Here is a 9878-nt window from a genome sequence, read left to right as displayed (position 1 = left end):
AAAATTTTAACGCATTTTTTTTTACACAAAATTGTCAATTTATAAGATATTTCTAACACATAGCATGTATATAGCAAAAATTACACCCCAAAATACATTCTGCTACTCCTCCCGAGTATGGCGATACCACATGTGTAGGACTTTTACACAACCTGGCCACATAGAGAGGCCGAACATTGAAGTAGTACGTTCAGGCGTTCTAGGAGCATAAATGACACATCTCATTTCATTCCTACCCATCACACTTTTGAAGGTCCTGGACCACCAGGACAGTGAAATTACCCACAAAATGACCCCATTTTGGAAAGCAAACACCCCAATGTATATTCTATGAGACATGGGCTGGAGATAGGTACTCTGATGGCCTGGTGACAGGTACTCGGGTACTCTGATGGCCTGGTGACAGGTACTCGGGTACTCTGATGGTCTGGTGACAGGTACTCGGGTACTCTGATGGTCTGGTGACAGGTACTCGGGTACTCTGATGGTCTGGTGACAGGTACTCGGGTACTCTGATGGTCTGGTGACAGGTACTCGGGTACTCTGATGGCCTGGTGGCAGGTACTCGGGTACTCTGATGGCCTGGTGACAGGTACTCGGGTACTCTGATGGCCTGGTGACAGGTACTCGGGTACTCTGATGGCCTGGTGACAGGTACTCGGGTACTCTGATGGCCTGGTGACAGGTACTCGGGTACTCTGATGGCCTGGTGACAGGTACTCGGGTACTCTGATGGCCTGGTGACAGGTACTCGGGTACTCTGATGGCCTGGTGACAGGTACTCTGATGGTTTGGTGACTGGTATTTGGGTACTCTGAAGGGCGGTGACAGGTACTCATATGGACTGTGACAGGTACTCGGGTACTCAGATGGACTGTGACAGGTACTCTGGTACACAGATGGACTGTGACAGGTACTCGGGTACTCAGATGGGCTGTGACAGGTACTCGGGTACCCTGATGGACTGTGACAGGTACTCGGTACTCTAATGGACTGTGACAGGTACTCGGTACTCTAATGGACTGTGACAGGTACTCGGGTACTCTAATGGACTGTGACAGGTACTCGGTACTCTAGTGGACTGTGACAGGTACTCGGGTACCCTGATGGACTGTGACAGGTACTCGGTACTCTAATGGACTGTGACAGGTACTCGGTACTCTAATGGACTGTGACAGGTACTCGGGTACCCTGATGGGCCGTGACAGGTACTCGGGTACCCTGATGGGCCGTGACAGGTACTCGGGTACCCTGATGGGCCGTGACAGGTACTCGGGTACCCTGATGGGCCGTGACAGGTACTCGGGTACCCTGATGGGCCGTGACAGGTACTCGGGTACCCTGATGGGCCGTGACAGGTACTCGGGTACCCTGATGGGCCTGGTGACAGGTACTCGGGTACTCTGATGGCCTGGTGACAGGTACTCTGATGGTTTGGTGACTGGTATTTGGGTACTCTGAAGGGCGGTGACAGGTACTCATATGGACTGTGACAGGCACTCGGGTACTCAGATGGACTGTGACAGGTACTCTGGTACACAGATGGACTGTGACAGGTACTCGGGTACTCAGATGGGCTGTGACAGGTACTCGGGTACCCTGATGGACTGTGACAGGTACTCGGTACTCTAATGGACTGTGACAGGTACTCGGTACTCTAATGGACTGTGACAGGTACTCGGGTACTCTAATGGACTGTGACAGGTACTCGGTACTCTAGTGGACTGTGACAGGTACTCGGGTACCCTGATGGACTGTGACAGGTACTCGGTACTCTAATGGACTGTGACAGGTACTCGGTACTCTAATGGACTGTGACAGGTACTCGGGTACCCTGATGGGCCGTGACAGGTACTCGGGTACCCTGATGGGCCATGACAGGTACTCGGGTACCCTGATGGGCCGTGACAGGTACTCGGGTACCCTGATGGGCCGTGACAGGTACTCGGGTACCCTGATGGGCCGTGACAGGTACTCGGGTACCCTGATGTGCCGTGACAGGTACTCGGGTACTCTGATGTGCCGTGACAGGTACTCGGGTACTCTGATGTGCCGTGACAGGTACTCGGGTACTCTGATGGGCTGTGACAGGTACTCGGGTACTCTGATGGGCTGTGACAGGTACTCGGGTACTCTGATGGGCTGTGACAGGTACTCGGGTACTCTGATGGGCTGTGACAGGTACTCGGGTACTCAGATGAACTGTGACAGGTACTCGGGTACTCAGATGGGCTGTGACAGGTACTCGGGTACTCTGATGGGCTGACAGGTACTCTGATGGGCTGTGACAGGTACTCGGGTACTCTGATGGGCTGTGACAGGTACTCGGGTACTCTGATGTGCTGTGACAGGTACTCAAATACTCTGATGGACTGTGACAGTGTAAGGATTAAGGGGTGTCTGAACAAAATGGCTGACCGTATGTCATACTAAATACATGTATTTTTCTATCCTTCTTTGTAAAATAAGGATTCGTCATCTATTGTCACGTACTCATCAAGAAGAGGCCGCATCAGCCCTAAAAAGCAGTCTACGCCCAGAAGATTGTCTTATCAGCTGATAACACCCGGAGAATTGTCTTTACTTTGAAAATGTTGTTTTTTTTACATTTGCTGATGTTTGCTCTTTTCTGTCTATAAAAGATGTAATAAAGAAGCCTCAGAGCCACAGTCAGTCAGAGACAGTCAGAGTTAACGACGGACTTCTGAGCAGAAATACTGAATAATATCTCCGTGTCTCTTTGCTTGGATAAGAACTCTAACTAATAATTGGGAAACGGTAACATAACCTGACAAATAGGTGACTTGTTGAGGTCACACCTAACATTTCTGGCGCCGCGAATAGGGACTCGCTGAAGAAACTACAAGAGGCGAACGAACATAAGGACGGAACGAAATGGTCGGGCACATCAAAGAACCACAGACAAATCCTGCGCAGGTAAGAAAAGCTTTATTTTCTTATAAACTCTGTGCTTCTTAGATCTGTGCCCACCTGATCTGTCTGAATTGTTCTTCAGGTAAAAACCAACCTCTGTAGTAAGCGGGTCTTGAACTTAATATTTTGGCTTATGTTACCGTTGTTTCTTGTCTGTCTACTTGTCATCTGTCTGTTGTGAATGAAATAAGCCCTGTTTGTATGGTGTGAATTGAAACATATATCATCCCAATGGGTAACGGAATGCGCCCTTAACTCGTAAGAGTACTTTGGGGGTCCGACACTTAAGTTTGATATACGCTTTTTGATTCATGAGCCTAAAAACGGGTTGAAAGTATAAGTCCTGACTGCCTCAATAAAGCAGGAATAAGAAACGAATGCTGAGAGATTCCATGGTAATGGGACGGAAATAAGGTCTCCACAAAGCCCGGAGACCTAGTCATATGTGTTTGGCCACCAAAAGGGAATGCTTGTATATGTTGTAGCTGTCAGTCTGGTCATAATATTTGTCAGTTGGCTAGCATATAAGGTAATTCGATTTCAGAAATCTCATATAGGAGAGGGTTTTTAGTATTTTGGCACCCTAGGAGGAGAAGGCAACGAGACACTTAGTAAGTGATCCAAACGCCACCTAGGCAGGACTGTCAAAATGGGCCAGACACATGGTAAACCCCAGGAGGAATCTCAGAAATGTTATGCTGTTAAAGACATAATTACAATGTTGTATGGGAAGGATAAGGCACAGGGCACAAATAGGATTCTCAAGAAATTGGGGATGGATGGAGAAAATGGATTAAGTGTAGAAGGTTGGGAAGAAATAAAGGAAGACAGACAGGGAGAGATATTGCAGAACAGATGGGTATCACAAATACAATGTTTAATTAAGGTTTCCAACAGGGCTGAAGAGGAGGGATGGGAGTATTGTCAGGAAAAGGGTGGATGGGATATGAAGGTCCGACACAAAAGTCTTCCTTCTGCTCCCGGCGATAGGGTAAATACGGGAGATACTCCACCTCCTTATAACACTACCACACCAGGTAGCGAAAGACCAAAACTTTATCCTTCCTTAAGAGGAAGAGGATGGGTATGCCGAGTATGCGGTACCCAGAATACAGACTGGGCACAGGAATGTGTACATTGCGGCGCTCAAAGACCAGAGCCCGTAGCTCCAGTCCATAGTCGGACTAGGGTAATACAAGTAAATAATCCAAATGCGGGTCAAGCAGGACAGCCACCTACAGTGACCCGACAAGTCGTTCTGAGGACATGGACACCTTGGTCGGCTGACACTCTTATGGCATTAATACAGAATGCTCCTGATCCCGTAGCAAAACCTGCCGCATTCTGTAGATTCGTGACACAATTACTAGACACACATGAAGCAACTTGGCAAGATGGGGAAGATATATGTAGACATAAAATGACACTGACAATGTTTAATCAATTCATGAATGAAATTGCTCCACATAGACCGAATGGGGATCCTACCACGGACCCGCCAGGAGTACATCCCCGTCATATAGACTCTAGACCCCTGTTTATAGCTCAGTTACGAGAATTTTGCCAAGGGAAACAGCAGGAAAGGGGTTCGACAGCGCCCATAAAACAGGCCCCAGGTCAGACTGTTACAGAATTTTACCTCAACATGGAAAGCATGATGGCTGACGAAGGTCTAGATTTAGCCTTACCCGTCACCATTAGGGCTTTCAATCGACAGTTTATGGAAGGACTAGTACCCCAAATAGGTGACAAACTGAAGGCATGTACTCCCGAATGGAGAGCCATACGGGACAGAGGAACATTGTTGCAGAAAGCACAAGGCATAGAGGCTGATTTAGCAGAAACTAAACCCAGAAGGACACCGGGAGTTAACACTGTTGCCCGGGTCAATGAAGGAGGGAATTCCTCCCGTAAACCTCTTACCTGTTATTACTGCAACAAGGTGGGACATATAAAAAGAGACTGTAGGAAAAGGATAAAAGACGAACAGGAAGGAAACACGGACAGAGACACGAGGGACTACAGACAGAGGCGTACCAATGATAGGGACGATCCGACCGCATGACTTGCCCCAGTCCTAGCTGAATCAGAGAACAAAATGCTCCACATGTTGATGAAGGTGGAAGGTAAACATATTCCTTGTTTGGTTGACACAGGAGCGTCACGCAGTCTGTTGTCTGATTCAGTAGTCCCTCCACACATGACGTCCCGTGACACCATACCCATAAGTGGTTATGACGGACTCCTGACTGATGCCCCACTGACTAAACCTTAAAAAGTAAAAATAGAGAATGGCTACCGCCTGACACTTGTGTATTGTTGCAATATGTAGATGACCTATTGTTATGTTGTCCGGATAACGATACTTGTTTAAAAGCCACTCTATCATTGTTACAATTCCTGGCTGAAAAAGGGTGCAAGGTGAATAGAACTAAGTTACAGGTATGTCAGAAAAAGGTTGTCTTTTTGGGCCACTGTATATCCCAGGGTACTCGACACCTCACTGAAGACCGAGTCCAGGCCATAAGACAAATGAATATCCCACGCAACTTTAAGCAACTTCGTATGTTTCTGGGAATGGTATCATATTGTAGACAATGGATACCACATGCCAGTTCTCTGATGCAGCCATTATATGATTGCTTGAAAATAGTACCCTATGTACTCACAGAAGCAGGTCATGAATCTTTTAGCACCTTAAAAAGGTTACTAATTTCGGCACCTGCGATCGGGATCCCTGATTATACCAAAACATTTCATTTGTACATTGCTGAAATCACGGGACACGCAACAGGGGTGTTGACACAACAACACATCAAACAAAGGCCGGTAGCATACTTCTCGGCGGCTCTCGATCCTGTCTCTAGAGGATCACCGTCCTGTGTACGAGCAGTTGCAGCAGTGTCAATTATCATTGACAAATCCTCAGAAATTGTCTTAGACAATCCTGTAGTGGTACATACCACACATGACATACACGCCATCTTATCACAGGTCCAACCAAAACACATATCAATGGCAAGGCAGCTGCGTCTACAATGCACTTTGCTCCTACCCCCCAATGTTACCTTTCAGCGATGCACTTCTTTTAACTTAGCACAGCTTTTACCATTACAGACAGATTTGACAGGGGGGAGTAATGATGATAATGGTGTAGATACAGCACAAGATACTCAGGATTCTGACACACTTTCATTTCATGACATAACATCTGATGAACACGATTGTTTCCAACTTATGGAACAAGAAACCACGGGGTTCCCACATGTCACAGACATACCCATTACAAATGCAGAACACACACTGTACATAGATGGTAGTAGATTTGCCGATGACAAAGGTAAATATCACACAGGTTATGCTGTGGTAACGGACACACAGGTAATTGAGGCAAAGTCACTACCAGCACACATGTCGGCACAAGAAGCGGAACTAACCGCTCTAGAGAAAGCCCTAGAACACTTGGAGGGACAAGAAGGGAACATTTACACTGATTCCGCATACGCCTACGGTGTGGCACATGATTATGGCCACATATGGAAAGCTAGAGGTTACCTTACAGCAGCAGGCACACCTGTTAAACATGGTGAAGGAATCAAAAGAGTCCTGAACAATCTTCAAAAGGTTATAAGAGTAGCCATCATGAAGATAGCGGCACACACGAGCTCAAAAACAACTGAGGCAAAAGGAAACGCATTTGCAGATTTAACTGCAAAGAAGGCAGCTCTAGGGGAAGTAAGCCCTGAGACCTTAGCCACGGTGCAGGTGAGTATGCCCGAAACCACATGGCAGCAGCTAATGGAACTACAGGAACAAGCAGGGGCTATTGAGAAGGACCGTTGGGTTAAGGAGGGAGCTGCACCAGGCCTTGACAATGTATGGAGAGAAGGAGACAAAATATGTCTACCCGCTTCTCTATACCCCGCAATGGCAGCGGCTGTTCACTTACCCACTCATGTCAGCTCCAATTCTATGTATAGGATTGTAAGCCAAGGATGGCTAGCCCCTGGATTCAGTAGTACTGCAAGGAACTACTGTGCTGCATGCCAAATCTGTCTGATTAATAACCCAGGACAGAGAGTGAAAACCCCACGTAAACATCAGGTCCGGGCCCAATATCCCTTTCAGAGACTGCAGATTGACTACATACAAATGCCTAAGAGCGGCCCCTTTGAATTTGTTCTCGTGTGCATCTGCCTATTTTCAGGCTGGCCGAAAGTTATCTTGTGAAATCAGCTACGGCAAAAGCCACCGCCAAGAAACTGATTACTGAGCTGATACCTAGGTTTGGTCTCCCAGAAACAATAGAATCAGATAGGGGGACACATTTCACGGGAGAAATAATGCAAAATGTGATGGCAATGTTAGGGGTTCAACAAAGTTTTCATACTCCTTACCACCCACAGAGTTCAGGATCAGTAGAAAGAGTAAATGGTACAATCAAGCTGAAAATACAAAAAGCTATGCAGGAGTTGAACAAACCATGGCCTGAGTGCCTACCCTTAGCTTTGTTCTCCATAAGGTATACTCCAACAGGAAAAACAGGGTTATCCCCATATGAAATACTGTTTGGAAGTGCACCTAGATTAGGTTTATATTTTCCTCAAAGTATGCAATTACAATGTGATAGTTTAACTACGTATGTAATACAGTTGCAACAGCGTCTGACTAAAATCCACGAGAGTGTGTATTCTTCTCTTCCAGACCCTAATTCTGTCACAGGTACTCACGATCTACAACCAGGAGACTATGTGTATGTAAAGAAACATACCAGAAAGACACTGGAACCAAGGTTTGAAGGTCCTTTCCAGGTGCTATTGATTACAGCAACCTCAGTGAAATTGGAAGGGAAACCTACCTGGATCCACGCTTCTCATTGTAAAAAGGAGCCAGTTGGCAAATGACAACATGTATCTTTTTATTGTTTCAGTAATCCTGGCTAATAGTTTGGTTACCTCACAGAATAAAATACACAAGGATGAAGGATTTTCTAAAAAAATGTTATTACTGAAGTTTAAATATGCTTATGCCCAGAAGTCAGGATATGAGAAATGTTGGATTTGTAGCAAATTACACCCCAGCACAGCAAGTATACCACTGATGGCAGTTCCTATAAACTATACTGATCTTGCTAACAGTAGCATTAACATAATTAGAACAAATACCAGTGAGACAGTAATGTTTAAGTCAAATGGTCTCGCCTTTTCCCCTGATTGGTGTTTCAACTTAGGGAACACAACGGGAGGAAATGGAGAATGCCAAGACAGCAAGTTTAATTTGTCCATTGTCGTATTAAATGGAAGCTTCTACCCCAGTAATTCCAGCACACACCAGACATTATCTGACTTCCTCAGTAACATTGTGGATAATAATGTTAGGTGGTTAGTATCCAACTTATCCCTCTATGGATACACCTCTCGTTATAGAAATGATATCAGTTCAAGATCAGTAGCTCTAGGAAATAATATATACATCTGTTGTGAGGATAAATGTTATACTTGGATACCTAGAAGAGCTCAGGGATGGTGCTACCTCGCAAGTTTAGTACCAGTAATGGGAGTAGTAGGTGATGAACGAGGTGATCACCTATTAGAAGCTAGCATGCACCCTAGATATCCCCTCAGGTATCGTAGTAAAAGAGAAATATTCCTGAAGAAGGACATGGCATGGGCTTGGTTCCCGTCCTGGACAGGATGGGGTATAGACTTAATGAAAAGACTAAATAACTATACAGGAATTATTAATGATGTTTTGGAGAAAAACTCTGATGACATTACTAAGTTAAATCTGTAGACCAGAGCCATCAGACAACAATTAGAATTACATGAATTAGCAATTGAAAGTATGAGTGCAGCACTGACAGGACTCTGTGAAACTACTGAGGACTATGAGTGCTGTACTTGGATACATAACACCAGCATTGAGGTACCTGACTATTATGACATCATTGCACAACACCGTACGGAAGTAAAGAATTTACAAGAGAAGGCCCGAAATATTGGTCGCGACTGGGATCCGTTTGGTGGAACTTTTAGTTTCTCAGGGTTATTCTCTTGGGTTAAGAAGGCAGCAATGACGATTATAGTGGTGCTCTTATTCGTATTTTTCTTTTATGTATGCTTTAAACTGCTCATGTGCTTTTGCAAGAAAGCCAAGGTAAATGATGCGGAAAAGATGGAACTTTTGTGAAGATAGGTAGATTTAGTTTCTTGACATCACCCATCTGTCAGAAAAGCCACTCTTCCTGAATTTTAGATGTTGGTACTGTCCAGGGGGATGGGTGTATACCCCTCTGACAACTCGCGGTCAGGGAGAGTACTCTGGATATAGGCCGACTAGAACTTGTTCAGGTGGACCCAGGGCAAGAGGGAGGGGTGATGTCAAAGGGGGAAATGTAAGGATTAAGGGGTGTCTGAACAAAATGGCTGACCGTATGTCATACTAAATACATGTATTTTTCTATCCTTCTTTGTAAAATAAGGATTCGTCATCTATTGTCACGTACTCATCAAGAAGAGGCCGCATCAGCCCTAAAAAGCAGTCTACGCCCAGAAGATTGTCTTATCAGCTGATAACACCCGGAGAATTGTCTTTACTTTGAAAATGTTGTTTTTTTTACATTTGCTGATGTTTGCTCTTTTCTGTCTATAAAAGATGTAATAAAGAAGCCTCAGAGCCACAGTCAGTCAGAGACAGTCAGAGTTAACGACGGACTTCTGAGCAGAAATACTGAATAATATCTCCGTGTCTCTTTGCTTGGATAAGAACTCTAACTAATAATTGGGAAACGGTAACATAACCTGACAAATAGGTGACTTGTTGAGGTCACACCTAACAACAGGTACTCTGATGGACTGTGATTGACAGGTACTATGAGGGGTGGTGACAGGTCCTCTTTATGGGGGGGGGCAATCAGTATGATTGGTGTACACTGTATGCGGTAA

General features: G+C 45.4%; 1 long non-coding RNA gene across 1 annotated transcript; it reads left to right on the top strand.

The window, feature by feature from the left end:
- The first annotated feature begins 2411 nt into the window (after positions 1-2411).
- LOC143996514 (uncharacterized) lies at positions 2412-9673 on the top strand. Its single transcript, XR_013277562.1, has 2 exons — positions 2412-2937; positions 9416-9673. It is a non-coding gene; the product is annotated as an uncharacterized LOC143996514 (long non-coding RNA).
- Positions 9674-9878: the final 205 nt, after the last annotated feature.

The sequence above is a fragment of the Lithobates pipiens genome, unplaced genomic scaffold (assembly GCF_037356315.1).
Source record: "Lithobates pipiens isolate NorthernLeopardFrog02 unplaced genomic scaffold, aLitPip1_a1.2 Scaffold_19, whole genome shotgun sequence".
Lineage (NCBI taxonomy): Eukaryota > Metazoa > Chordata > Amphibia > Anura > Ranidae > Lithobates > Lithobates pipiens.
The sequence above is the reverse complement of the archived record's forward strand: the minus strand, read 5'-3'. Positions and strand labels throughout refer to the sequence as shown.